Source organism: Ceratotherium simum, chromosome 6 (assembly GCF_057802395.1).
Source record: "Ceratotherium simum simum isolate JZ-2026a chromosome 6, ASM5780239v1, whole genome shotgun sequence".
In the NCBI taxonomy this organism is placed as follows: Eukaryota; Metazoa; Chordata; class Mammalia; order Perissodactyla; family Rhinocerotidae; genus Ceratotherium; species Ceratotherium simum.
In genome coordinates this window covers 19,700,797-19,715,413 of record NC_141905.1, presented here as the reverse complement: position 1 = coordinate 19,715,413, position 14,617 = coordinate 19,700,797, and the positions used below count along the sequence as shown (strand labels likewise).

Genomic DNA, 14,617 nt, shown 5'->3' with positions numbered 1-14,617 from the left:
CAACAACCCACAAGGCTCCAATGATGTGTGTGTGTTTTCCTCCTGTCACTTTGTCAAATAACCATTTGGGTTCTTTCCTGTGTATGATTTTAAGTCAAAAACAAAGTATGTGGCTAACTATGAGCTTGCAAAGGAGTCCAGATACTTTTTTGATCCCCAATGTAATCCTTATCTTTTAACCACCATAGCCCATTGACCTTCTCTTCAGGTGCTAATTCATATGCACATATGCAGTTTTCTCCTATAGGCTGGAGGCTATTTGAGAGCAAGGACTCAGTCTCATTTTCCATTTTATTCTCTCCAGTACTCAATCATTATTTTTCTGGTGTGGTTTAAATTGAGTAGAATTGGGCAAGCGCGGGGCAGGCTCTATACCTAAAAGACCTACCCCAGTGCTCTGATGGTATTCAAAGGTTATCAACTCTCTGGATGCTCAAGGTTTCTCTATCTTGCTTAATTTTGATTTACGGTATTTTTTATGAAAAACTAAATGCCAGTGGGAGGGCCAGGCCCAACGTGCAGAGGACTCTGGCAATTTGCTCAGAGCAGGAGTTGCTAGGACTGGATTGGTGCATGCTGTGTGCTCCAGGGGGGGTACGGAGGGACAGGGTAGGGGTGGGGTTGGGGCAGAATCCAGGGGTAACCGTCAGGTGCTTCAAGGCAATGAGGGCCTTTCCTGCTGCTGTGTTTATTCTGTCCCCACTGACATCACCGATGGCTAAATCAGGGGACAGACAGAGGCATCAGGTAAGATCCTATGACAGACAGCCCTTACGGAGTCAGGAATGATGGCAAAGTTTACCATCAAGTAAATCCATTGCCTTTTGAAAGATTTGCCTATCTGTGAAATGTGTGTCCCAAACAAGGTTGGGCTTGAGTTATTTAAAATTCCAGTAAACAATAAATTTCTCTCATATGTTTTGGGGTGAGGAAAATCTTCTACAGTTGTGCAGAGTACATAATTGAACCCCTGCTTTGACCCTGACTGGGAAGATTCTGAAAAAACTGTGTTACCACCAAAACGGGTCTTTTCTACTCACTGCAAGACAAGCCAACAGTTGAGAGGCAAGGTGGTAGGAGAGAAAGGGCATTTATTAAGCAATAAGCTGACAGATTGGAAAATAGGGGGACTAATGTCCAAAAGAACCGTGTTACAGAGCAAAGACTACAGGCCAGTTATATAGGGGCTGGTCTCTGGGTGGGGCAGACATCTGGTCTTAGTTCTTGATAATCTTTTGTTTTACTGGATATGCATCAGAGACTGGAGCAACGCTGTATACCCTGATTTAGTTTAAAGATAATAAGAACAAAATCTTTAATACGTATGATAAAGATTACTATTTACGTGAGTGGCACCAACAACTCCCCACTGTCAGTTGTAACCCAGCATAATCATATGCTGGTGACAGGAACAGGGTTGTCATTGTCTGTCTGGCTACTTCCTGCTGAAAGGGGTTGTCGTACGGGTACCGTTGACTGAAACAGAGTCACTTGTGTTTTGCCACTGTGACGCTGGAGAGGGAGTTGTTGAGTCACTAATGCAGACAATTTAGAGACTAGTTTACAAACACATTTGATCCCCAGTTTAACTATAAGGAACAGCCAGAGTCGCCACACTAGATCTTTCAGTTGTCATTGATGGTGGCTATCAGCAGACTCTCTGCCCAGGGGTCATCACATTCCTAAGGAACTCTAAAGAACAAAGTTATCAACTTATCGCAGCTGGGAGGGGCCATAAAATCTACACATCGTGTATGTCTCCTGGAGGGTGCACATCCAGCTGGGTTAGTCAATCAGAGGTCATTCAAAGTTACAATATGGTTTCTTTTCTACAATATGGCTTCCCTTGTGTCAACTTTGTGTTGAGCCGGTATCAACTGTGTGGACAGTGACAGGCGAAAAAAATAAATGGTACATATATTGATACTATATGAATGCAAAGTACATTTTCACTCTATTAGGAAATGCACTAAAAAGAAAAAAGAAAAAAAGATCTTTCTCTGTCTTTTATGAAGTTGCAAAGGACTAATATATCAGAATTGTTTTAAATATGGTACAAGTAGGGAAACTTCTATTTAAAGGGAGCATGTTTGGTTTATTTTTTATTTTGAATTGTTCTGATATCTTTCCCTTTTGGAAAAATTCGAGGCCCGGGCTTTTTGCTCTATTTCAGTCAGTCATCAGTAGGAGCGGGAACCACAAATAGCTCATTGTTTTAATTTTAGATCTCCTTAGGCTATTACTGTCACCTAGTCATCTCAGACACCCTTACAGGGAAACCAGCGTTAGTTGTGTGTGAAGGTCATAGCAAGGGCAGCAGTGCTTCCCAAGAAGGGAAGCACTCACGTGCTGGTGAGGTCTGTGTATCCGCTGACTTTCCAAGGGGCCCTGCATTCAGTAGGGTAAGACTTTCTGAGTGCTTCTTCTGCACCTTCCATATATTTCACTACATACGTTTAGTAGTTGTTACTGTAAATTTCCTTACATGTCTATGGTGTTTTGGATTACAAGAGCCTCTGAGTATATTTTTGAACTATATTTTTTTTGAGACAAATTTAAGTGCATAAGAATTCACTTGCATGTGGGTGGCTATCTACTTTTAGATCCTCAAGTCTTCTGAGTGAATAATTCTCTGCTTTTCCTCAATTCTGTGTCCTTGAGAAATGGTGAACACGCAGATGACTCCCTTTGCCTACTGAGCTTCCTCTCAGATCTGGAAGATAAATATGCTGCAAAACTTGGTATCAAAGGGAGGCAGCCCTGAGCAGCAAGCACCTGAATCTAGTCCCTCACATGGCAAACCCAGGCTGCGGGAGACCTTCAACTCTGTTTGAAGTGGGCAGAAATGTGACCCTTTTATACCTCCAATGGAACTCCAAACCTGGAAGAAGAGTAGGGTCTCGCCCAGCACAGTTATGCCTGCGTTATAGGTTTTAAAGGACATGGGGAAGAGGGAGACTGTGAAAGGAGAACAGAGCAATAAAGGCAGCTGGCCTTAAGGCAGACTGGGTTGCGTGGGAGAGCAGGGTCAGGGTGAAGGAACACACACACCTTCAGACCATCATTTGAGGAGAGTGAATCCTCTAGTCTGCTGAGCCCCCTTTTACAAAAGGCATAGAATATAAAATTGGGCATTACATTTGAAGAGGGAGCAACAAAATTTTAACCTGGGGAAAGACTGATGACAGGCAGCTTGGGAGGACAAGATTAAAACATTACCAGGGGCCCGCCGCGTTCTCCTATGTAGGAAAGGGTGCCTGGGAGGAGATCTTGCCCTGTAAGATGTGTGGCCTGTCCAGAATGTCCTATTGGTGTAGTAGCAGCAGCACGATGAGGGAGAGGGAGGGATGATAGTTATTCCTATTTACAGTAGTGAAAACTGAGGCTTAGGGAGGTTCAGTAACTTGCTCAAGATCATACGGCTCATAAGTGGTAGACCCTCCAAAGGCTGGACAGACAAAACCATTCCAATGATTTTCCGTTTCTTCTGTAATAGGCTGGGGATGTCTCATTTCATAGTATCCAAAGATTACGTTTGGAATTGATCATTTATCCAGTTATTCCAAATCTTTATTTCTGAGCTTTATTTATCTTAGGTTTTAGAGTTGGAAGGCTCTAAAAAGCTGTTGATTGGTTTTACTTTCGTTTGCATAAGTCAAAGAAAAGTAAGAGAATTACGCACAGGGATGAACGCAGCAAGAGTTCAAGGATAGAAAACCAGATGCACCTTTAAATGCAGCTTCCTTAGACACATTAGCTTTAACCAAAAACAGTATCATCATGAATTTTTCTAGTATTTTATAAAGCATCAAATCCTGACATTTGGGGAAATGAGATGCTCTTGGTCTTGTTTAAGTCAGGGGCAAGGCTGGCAAGAGAGGCCACTTCTTCTAACTCCTCAGGCTTCCGAGTTGAACCAGTCATCTTTGCTTTTCAATTTAGGTTTCCTCTCTGCCTGCTCCGGCATTAGCATCACGGGCTGCATTTAGCCCATCAGCTTGGTAATAATGAAGATAGCCGCCAATTCTGCCTCTCATATGGGATGAAGTCAGGAGCAAGATTATAGAGGAGAATGCATTTGTCAGACTATCAATGATAATGAGTAGGAAAAAGTTGGGGACTTTTTTTTTTTTTTCAATGTGAAAGGGAAATAGAATTGTAACTAAGTTTAAGTTTCTCTGCTGTGCAAATCCCATCTTAAATGACAAGGCATTATGCCAGATAGTTTTGGATTTGGGCCCAATATTTGACCTTACAGCGACTCTAAGAGATTAGACTGCAGTTCAGTGGAGAATGCCCTCTGGATTTGGTTTTTAAACAGAACCAAATTAATTCCACTCTTTTCTGCTTTTCAGAGTCACGCTGTTTGGGGATGCATGGAAGCTGTGCTAGACATCTTTGCTGATGTTTGCCTTCAGCATTCTTTCTGGAGGTATTTAGACTTCTTTAATATAATGCTGCTGTCCTTGGAAAAAGGACTGGAGAGAAAAATATTTGTCAGAGACAAAATAATCAAACACTAGTATTGAAATGCTTCTGAACAGACAGGGTGGAGAGGAAACAGGCACAGCTTCATGTTTTAAAAGCGACTGAATGGGGACGGGCTGGTCATGCAGAGCCAGGCTGGACATGGGCTACCGTTGGGCTCTGGGCTTGACGAGGGGCCAATACAGCAGCTGCCCTGACTAGCTACATGCTGGCTCTCTGTCTTCTTGGCCTGCATCCCTGAATTTATGGTTGAGCTTGAAGTTTGGGGAGCCTAGTGGCCCTGATGGGACTAGAGAGGCCTCCCTTAACAACCTCTTTAGGCTGTTAAATTGACAATATAATCTGCTGTCTGTTGCAAAGCATTGGGATGAGTGTAGCAACATTCCAGAAAAGGAGCCAAGCTGCCAACCCACATGTTTAGGGTGGCAGGCCTGGGGTGGTGGTGGTGCTTGACACAAAGGCCCGAGGAGCCTCGTGAGGTAATTACCTTGGGGCTGACAATCAACCCAGAAGCTAACAAATAAATTAAAAAATGAGGCCAGCTTCTGCTTTGTTGCTTGGTGGACCCAAGTTCTAATCCTGGCTGGCCTCTTACTGGTTGTTTGATGGTGTGTAAGTCATTTAACTTCTTTCTCTCTGAGCCTCAGATGCCGCACCTATAAAATGAGGATAAATCAGATTATAATCATTGTGAAGGACATCTGAGGTAATGTCTGCGATAATATAAAATATAATAGAGGTGATAATATAAAATGTGTAAAACTTTTCGGAAAATGCCTGTTAAATTGCAAAATATGTGTATGACTCTTGGCATATGTAGCTACTAATGTCCATGTTACATATAGTACTACATATATGTAATATACACATAATATGTAAATTACACGTGTATATTACATATACTACTACCTATAATTCTGTTATGTAACATATAGAGTAATATATATAAACTTCTAATAAAATACCTGGTTACAATTATGAATTTTCACACACCCTTCCTGCTCCCAGTCTCCCATCATTTTGTCAATCTTTGCAAGAGTGTGCTATATTTGTTTGTACTGAAAATGTTCGGCTTAGTATCCTAGACTTCAAAGTTGTTTCTATAATTCCATGTGGTACATAGTATATCACCATATTACTTGGCCATATGTGATGTAAGAGTCTAAGGAAATTTTCTAGATAAAGAAATTTATTGAGTAGGTTTTAAAATGTTGGAGATAATTGTGGTTTTTGATGTCAATGCAGCTTGCTTGGCAAATTCTTAAATTTGTGAATGACACATCTGAAAACTTACACCTTATTCTAGGCTTCTTCATTAATTTTATACTATAGTGTAAAGAATCACAAAAGAATGTCATACATTTAAATAATACTTTTCTATTAATGAGCTCAAGTCACCCATGGTGATAAGATGTGCCCCATTTGATACAAGCAATTAAACTTAATTTTCATCAAAATGAACAAATAATTTTCTCTCCAAAACTTGAAATTCCACTTCTCCTTTTGCTCTCTCTTCATAAAGAAGTCCCTTCTCTTGTTTCATATTGTAAAACTTAAGCCACAAGTGTTGGAGGGCAGGGATTGGGATAGAAATATAATTGAGACGTTATTCGTATCCTTAAACCAAAACTCTTGTATACCCTCTATTTCCTGAGTATGATTTATTTTGCTAACTGAGAGATTACTTTGTGGATGAATGTATCCAAAGGGAAGTGCCCCCTTTCCTTCTTTTTCTTCAATTGGTCCATTTCACAGTCCACAAAAGTGAGCCTCCAATTTGGAACTTGATTTAAAGTCTAACAAACCCTGGGTACATCTTTCTTCACTGGGTGTGTTTACGTGCATATTCTAAGAAGGCTTCTCGTTGCCAGGTCAGCAGTTAGTTTGATGTAATAACTAAATCAGCCACCCTACTGTTTAAACTCAAATCCTAAAATTGCCCTTAGAATGTGAATGTTGTGAAACTTAGGCTGTAACTCTCCTTTGATTATCCAGCTATTATGCTCATAGCTTTGTTTTTGGCTGGGCGGGTGTGTGAAAAGATTTGGAGAACATAACTTCATACAAGTGTTTGTCAAGCTGTGTGAGCCTAAACAGTTCATTAGCTGCTGGAATTATTGGGTGGGAGATGGGTTGCCCAATTTGGATAGTGACCTTTATGAGCTCTTAGCTGGATTGCATATTTATGTGCCACAGTGTATTGAAATTTAATGAATCCTGTGACATGTGGGACTGTAAAAGGCAGGGCAGAAACTCCACGCAGTGAAGAGGGAGGAAGATGGTGGCAAGTCTGGGAGCCTGAGAGCAGTTAAACATTCCCTTTCCCTACTCAGCATTCCCCTCTGCTTCTGGGGTTACCTCTGCCGTTGACAATGCAAAAGCTGTTTCAAAAGCAAAGTTGTTCAAATAACTTTGTGGAAATCTGTCCTTATTTTAATGATGAATTTACTTACATGTTCTTTTAGCAGCTGCAAGCCCAGTTAGTTCCCATGCACTGATTTTCTCCCGTGTTCCTGCTCTGGGTTAATGCCCCTGTGCTCAGAAGCAGGACCCTCTGGTTGAAAACCTGCCCACAAAGGCTGCGGGGTCCTCGTGTAGACACGACCCGGAGGCTTGCCCAACCCTTTGTGAGCAGGTTGCGGTAGAAGTTCCTAGTTCTGCTCAGTGGGGAACTGAAGACAGGCTATTTCTCTTCAGACATCCTCTCGGAGCTTTATTTCCTGACCTAGGGACTCCAGTGTCAGCCACAGCTTTTCAAGCACAAATCCAGAATTTCATTTCAGAGCTGAAAATGCTGCTCTTACTATTTTACAGTTTTCAAACAGTCATTTGTTGAGCAAATGAAACAGTTGCTAGACTCAGCCTGTCTAGCACGGGAACACTCTGATCTATTTAATTGATTTTAAAATTTCATATTTGATTACCTGGATTGTTGTCATTGAATCCACTGAATCTGGGAAATGGGAACTCAAGGCGTCAATTCCCCGGATGTGTGGAGAGGCCACCAGCTTGGGAACTGTGACCCGTGGGTTTTGTCCCAGGTCTTTCCTCAGCTGAGCAGCATTGGCCCTGTCATTTAAACACCCTGGGCCTCGGTGTCCCCATGGCAAAGTAAAGGTTTATGTTAGATATTCTGCAGGGACCTTGGCAGTATTCTTTTGTGATGCTGTGAATTTATAACTAACGTGGGCAAACTAACTAGGATTGTAAGCTAGAATCTTGAAGTCAGCTGAAGTCTGTTTACTTTCTTCTGGAACAGGCACAGCCCAAATGCAGCAGTGGTATCTCCTTGTCAGAACTAGATGGGCCACACCGAGAAAGGGTGCTGCAAGCAGGGCTGTGGGGAAGGTCGCCTCACACGTTCAAGAATGCCACTTGGTTTCTGTGGTTGTATTTTCCAAGCACTCTCTAAAAGGTGTATGAAGAGAAACCTAAGTGCCCTGTGTCTGCCACCAGCCCACTTTGAAGTCACATTCTTCCTACAGCAGTTGAGCAGAGTGAGGGAGAATGTCAACTGCTCACTCAGCTATAGGCCCAGGTCAAATCCCAAGGGGAAATTCATTCTTGTGGCCTACCGTGCTCCAGGCAATTTTAGGTTGAGCCCGCAGGAACCACTTACGTCAATTCAGATGTTTCAACAAAAAGTGAAACAAAACAGATTTTGCTAACTCAACCAGTAATTCAGTTGCCCCGTAAAATAGAGCCTAACTGACTTTCTTGCCTTGTTCTTCCGAGCCATGGGGTCAGTGCTCTCTGTGGCCATGGCTCTCTCCCTGGCTGTGCGTCAGAGCTGCCTTCCAGGCCCTGGGTCTGTGGTGGTGGGGGCCTGGACTCAGCGTTTTTTTCAGAGCTCTCCAGGTAACTTTAATGTTTAGTCAGTTTATAATTAATTTATAACTGATCACCAAACTTCAGATGGATAAAACCAATTCACTTACTTTGGATTCTTTTTGAACGGAAAATCTTGGTAAGAGGGCGGAGTACTGTTTTGAATATAAGCAGTGTGTTGTGCTTGCCTCTGGTTACCAAGAGTCGCTCCATTCTCGTCTGTTTGCACGCTGTCTTCCTGCTTCTCTCCATTCTTTTCCCAGCCTTCCTACTTACTATTCCACTCACACTCTATTTTAGAGTTTTTTGTTGCTGTTCAACTGAAGGTTATAATTTGGAGTCAGTTTCTGTACTTTCCCTTTTTCTATTTACTTTCAAAACGATGTTGCAAAGTCTAGGTTTCCTCCTCATGTTCAGCCTCTCTGGGGAATGCTGTAGGAGTGACCTTACTCTCATGCTTCCGGCCTTTTCATATCTCCTGCTTGCTTCTTCGGGATGTTCTTGTGCTGGGTATCTGGGGAAGTGGAAATGTCAGCAAAGGAGCCCTGGACGTAAGACGTTAATGAGCTGAGGAGTGACCTTGACAAATGGTATTGATCGGTCAGTGGTATTCACAGTGGTATTCAGGCAGTCTTCTAAATCCAGAAGATACTTCCTATTTTAAAATACATTCTATAACTCTTGAGCGCTGCTCGCTCACCATCACATGGCCCTGGGGAATGGTGTCTGAACTCACTGTCTTGTCTATGGAAGCTGCATCTCTTTACCTGAGACATTTGGGAAACCAGCATACTTCTGGGAACTCAGCTTCTGTTTCAGTCTTCTGTTTCCTCTACAGTTATTTTCCTCCAAGATTTTTGCAACATGTGCTATGTCTACCTGACATATTTTCACTTGTTTCTTCATCAATTATTGAGATCTGTCTTCCCTGTGGTATTTCTTTTTTGTTTATCTCCATTTTATGCCAACTTCAAAATTTTTTGTTGTTGCATCAAAATGACTTTTGGCTCATTCTGAAAGCAGATTTCTATGTAACTGTTATTTCTCTTTTCTTTTGCATTTTGCTTGAGTTTTTTTTCCTTCTTTTTTTTTTTTTCTGAGGAAGATCAGCCCTGTGCTAACATCTGCCAATCCTACTCTTTTTTTTTTTTTTTGCTGAGGAAGACTGGTCCTGGGCTAACATCCATGCCCATCTTCCTCCACTTTATATGGGATGCCGCCACAGCATGGCTTGCCAAGCAGTGTGTCGGTGCGCACCCGGGATCTGAACTGGCGAACACGGGGTCCCTGCAGCAGAGCACATGCACTTAACCGCCTGCGCCACCAGGCTGGCCCCATTTTTTCTTCTTAAGAAAACAAAAAACACCATTAGATGTTGGAGTGCTCTGAGCAATGGGGAGCCAGGAAGTGGGCTCTCCTGCCAATTCTGAGTTAGTCAAAGACTGAGGATCCAGAAGGGACATGAGCCGAGCTCCTTGTTGGGGCTCCTCCCTCCTTCTATCCATCCATTGCCTCCACAGTGGATAGTATTTCAGTCAGAGCATGTGTGGGATTGCATGGCAAGGTGACTGCCTGCTTTCATAACCTGGAGCAGGCTTGGTGATCAAGGAGCTTAAATTTAGTGCTTTAACCTGGATTTAGGTAGAAGTCTTTTATCTGTACCACAGAAATTTGGAAATGAAGGGTGAAATGTAATGGTGTCTTTAAGAAATTGTCAAAAACAATGACAGGAAAGATTCTTACAGAACCGAAAAATGTAAGTGCTTACATTAAGAAAGGTAGTGGTGTCTTTTACTTCCAGACTATTTCATATTTGCAAACTAGATTAATTTTAAATAGTTTAAGGTTTTATTGCGGATTAATTTATAAAGCTAACAAACTTTAAGGATTCTGGCATCTGATTTATTTTTCTAGTTTATGAAAAACTGATAGTCCTCTAAGCCAAAGACACATTCAATGTAATAATATTCGAAAAAAGATTTTTTTGGTAATGTCTCTGTGGTGTGTGTGTATGTGTGTGTGTGAGAGAGAGAGAGAGAGAGAGAGAGGTAGGGGCATCTTTGGAACCTCCTCAGAGTCAAGCAGGTATGAAAAGTCCACATTCTGAGGGAAAAAAGAGTCAGTTTTCTTCCTCTCCTTGCTCTAAAGTCATAACGTTTTTGCCCACTGAGCACAGTATACTCATTTCTGTCTTCAGACTTATCACTACTAGGCATTTTATATTCCTCATTTTTGTTATCTTTGTGTATACTTATAAAAACTGAAATTTGGCTTGAATGAGACTCATTTTTCTAGCCCTTATCTTTTATCAGTTAATTCCTGGAATTGAGGCAAATCTTTCTAATCATAGACAGTTTCCTGCCCCATGCCATAGACAGTGGAGTCACCTGTGCCTGGTGAAGAGCTAGTAGGAACAAAGTCTGGCCTCCGTAGAGGGCAGACCACAGGATGCGGGATGTCTGGCAGAATTCTAGATGGCATTCTTGTACCAAGCATCTGAAAACGGTTCTGTACATTGTCAACATTTTTTTTTTTTTTTTTGGTAAGGAAGATTAGCCCTGAGCTAACATCTGTTGTCAATCCTCCTCTTTTTGCTGAGGAAGATTGGCCCTGGGTTAACATCCATGCCCATCTTCCTCTACTTTATATGTGGGATGCCTGCTACGGCATGGCTTCACAAGGGGTGCCTAGGTCTGCACTGAGGATCTGAACCTGTGAACCCTGGGCCACTGAAGTGGAGTGCGCGAACTTAACCACTACACCACCAGTCCGGCCCCTCATCAACGTTTTTTAAAGGGCATTTTTGCCTTTGAATGATGTTAGTAAAAACAACCTTTTCCTGTTTTCTGTATCTTAGGAAAGTCTTCACCTTCATTTTCTTCTGTTCCTGTAAATATCTGCACTTGAAATCCAGAACTGCAACGTTAGCAGTAGGTGTTTCATCCGGGCTCTCTGGGGAAACCCCTGTGTGAATCAAGATCCTTCAGGGTGGAGATTGGCTATGTGTCTAACAAAGATCCAATGACCCATGATGAGATTGTCTTTCAGGTGGAGTGTCTGTTACATTTTTGGGTTCTTTAAGATCCTTTCCTGTCATTGTTTCAGACAGGTTTTTTGTTGTTGCTGTTTGGGAAGCTTCTCTCTCAGAAAGGGCATACCTACTGAATTTTTCTCAGAGCCTAATTATTATTTACTTCTTTGCATTTATTTTTTCCTGATTTCACAACAGTAGCCTCTACATCTTGTATAATATTGACCTATCTTTTAAATTGTTTTACATTTTGGTAGATCTTTAATGATTATGCAGCATGATGATGCCACTTGAAATCAAGTTCAGACTACAGGATGTACAAAAGATTGCAGTAATTTGTGTTATTTTTCCATTTTTGTCCCCTAGTATGCTCTTATATTACTTGCATTGTTAATAAAGTGAATATTCTTCTCTCATCTTTTAACTCAGCATGTCTAATTGTGTGCTACCCTATGTCCATTCTCTCTGAATACAATGCTTCTTTAACAGATATATCACCTCACAATAGATTCCTTTTCCCTGAACTTTTGTTCACTCATCTGTAGGGTTAGGAAACTTCATATATATTTACAATATTGACCAGAACCAGTGATGTGCTGGTAAATGTTTAATAACCAGCTCTCCAAAAACAGAAAAAAGCACTGATTTGCAATGTCTGCCCATTTCCATGGTGTAAATGCTCCCATCATAGCTGATTTCAAGACACCAATGGTTTAACACGTAGCTTTAAAAATTCTTGAAAATTTATCACTTGGCTCCCTTGCCAGGTGGTATTAGCTGGCCACAAAACTCCCTTACTGGCAACGGTTATATCACTTTATAGATTATCAAAAGCTTTATAGTCGTGATTTCATTTCTGATTTACAAAATACCCTGTAGTGTAGGTAGGAGTATGAGGGAGGAATCTGAGCCTCAGAGACCTAAAGACTGGGATCAGCTCTGACAGCTGTTATTAGGCAGGGCAGGGATGGAATTCTGCCCTTGAGCTTAGCATTCTTGGTGTGCGTGTCACTCATGGCAACTGCTTCCCATTATGAGGATTCTCTGAGAGGTGTCATATTTTAACCCTAAAGATACATCTCTTTAGATATACTCAAGAAATATCTATTTAGTTTTCCATTGTTTTAGTAGATTATTCATTTTTTAGTTATTTGAGTATAACCTTCAAGAAAAATAGCCTGCTTATAAAAAAGCTTGGTGAATTTTTTCCCTCTGATCTTTGGGCATCATTTTTGTCTTCAAATAAAGTGTTTTGGGTATGATTGCTTTATCGTATTTTATTACTTAAGGGCAGTATTCAGGCAACTCTTAGTTAATGTTGTAGAAGCAGGACCAGGACTTCTTCATTCTTCTTTTCTTATAGAGGATTTAATAAATGTCTCTGAGCCATTGCAAGTGACCCAGGAAACATTTGGACATCTTTGTTGCATTTGGAATAGCATTTAGTATGGCAATATTTTCACGTCATGAATGTGACCCTCTTAAAATGACTTGCGCTGTGGCATGATGATGGCAGCAACTGTCATTTATTGGACATTACTTCTTGTGTGCCAGACACTGTTGGGAATACTTGATAAATATTATTTAGTTTGCTTCTCACCATGAAGGTGGACACTAATGTTTTCAATTTGCTGAAACTGAGACTCGTGTAGGTAAAATGTGCCCACATTCGCATAGCAAGTAAATGACAGAGCTAGTATTTAAAGCAGTTTTGCCTGACTCCCAAAGACAGATGTGGTTTTCATATGATAAAGCTGGTCACCCCATTTTGATAAGGAATAATAACAAACATGTCTTCATTAGCTTGTAGACAAGCACCAAGCAGCAGCATGTACAAAGTTTGTAATGATGTCCCCTTGGGGCCTGCAACCTCATTGCCACGAAAATATTGGATTAATAAGATTTTGGTTATGATTGACATAGTTATAAAATGTTCTTTTCACGCAAGTATAGTTTCATGTCAAATTCAGATAAATTTGAACCATTACTTTTAATAAGACAATATGGTTTCTTTCAGACCCTTTGTATAGATTAAACTCATAAAACTGTCAAGAGACAGATCACAACTTCTTTTCAATAGCAGAATCTTTAGACTAGTTCATCTGTTTCTTTGTCCTGAACTTTTTAAGAAAGTAGGGTAATGAGTCCCTTGTTTCCACTCTCCATAAGAATGAAAAGATCTGCTGCCAATGTCTAGTCTATTCCCAGTCCCCCGAGGCAAAATGGAGAGGGAGAGAACCACTCTAGATCAGAAGTCCGTGAGAGGAAACTCAGAATCAAAGAGGGTATTCAATTCTTCCTCTTCTTGGGGAAATCACTGTGCCCCCTGAAGAGAAGAATGCCCTTTGCTCTTGCACAGGGGAATTCTGCTTTAGTACCTGTCCTCACAAAAGGGCTGCAATGGCTGATACTGTAGATGTTTTTTAATGAAAATCTTTTTCATACATTCTTTTGCAGAGTAGAGCCAGCTAGCAATATATGAACATCTGAGCTTAAACATAGTTTTTGTTATAGAAAATTAACAATATAAAACGCATGCAACTCACCATGCTTATAAAACGATACTCATAATTTTTCATTAATTTCATCTCTGGGGGGAAATTTTCAGATGAAAGCAGGAAGAAATTTTGGAAGTCTTCATTTTTTCCCCCCTGCATCATGTCTTATATATCTAGTCTAGATTTCAAGAAAGTCTTGTTCTTCCGTGTATATAGCTAGTCAGAGTTGCCTTTATTTTCCACATATTGGTATTGTCATCAGAAAATCTACCATTTTCGGTACTGGACTGCACTGCATGAGTGTTTAAAAAGAATGGGTGGATGTTAAGAAGAATATCTTAAACAAAAATCTTGTACATTATTCCTCCAACTTTCTTTTGTTTTGATATGTGACATCCTATGTACAATCTTTCATTCTACATTTGCAGATTCCACAAAGAGAAGGTAGAATTTTCTTTTTATTTGGTGCATAATACTGTAATCTTAGCACAGTTGAGAGTTTTTGGAAGTTTTTCAATTACATAGCTGTGGATAGTACCCTACGCTATTGCCATAGTAGACTCAAGACAAGTTTTTGGCCCAGATGGCAGAATGATGGCTGAAAGCCTTTAAAGACCTAGTGAGTCCATTGTAGAGGAGCAAGCTGAGGGTCAGAGAAGTCATGCCACTTGCCAAGGTTCTACAGCTAGTGAGTGGGTGAGCTGTGACAAAAACCTGGTCTTCTAATCTCTGTTCTAGAGATTTGTTTTAATACAAATGTGCTGACATGGTG

The 14,617-nt window shown here is 41.0% G+C and overlaps 1 protein-coding gene across 1 annotated transcript in view; it reads left to right on the top strand.

Moving 5' to 3' along the window:
• The window catches only part of DISC1 (DISC1 scaffold protein), a 345,468-nt gene that overhangs the window by 170,784 nt on the left and 160,067 nt on the right, over window positions 1-14,617 (top strand). The gene's annotated exons all lie outside the window — the stretch shown is intronic.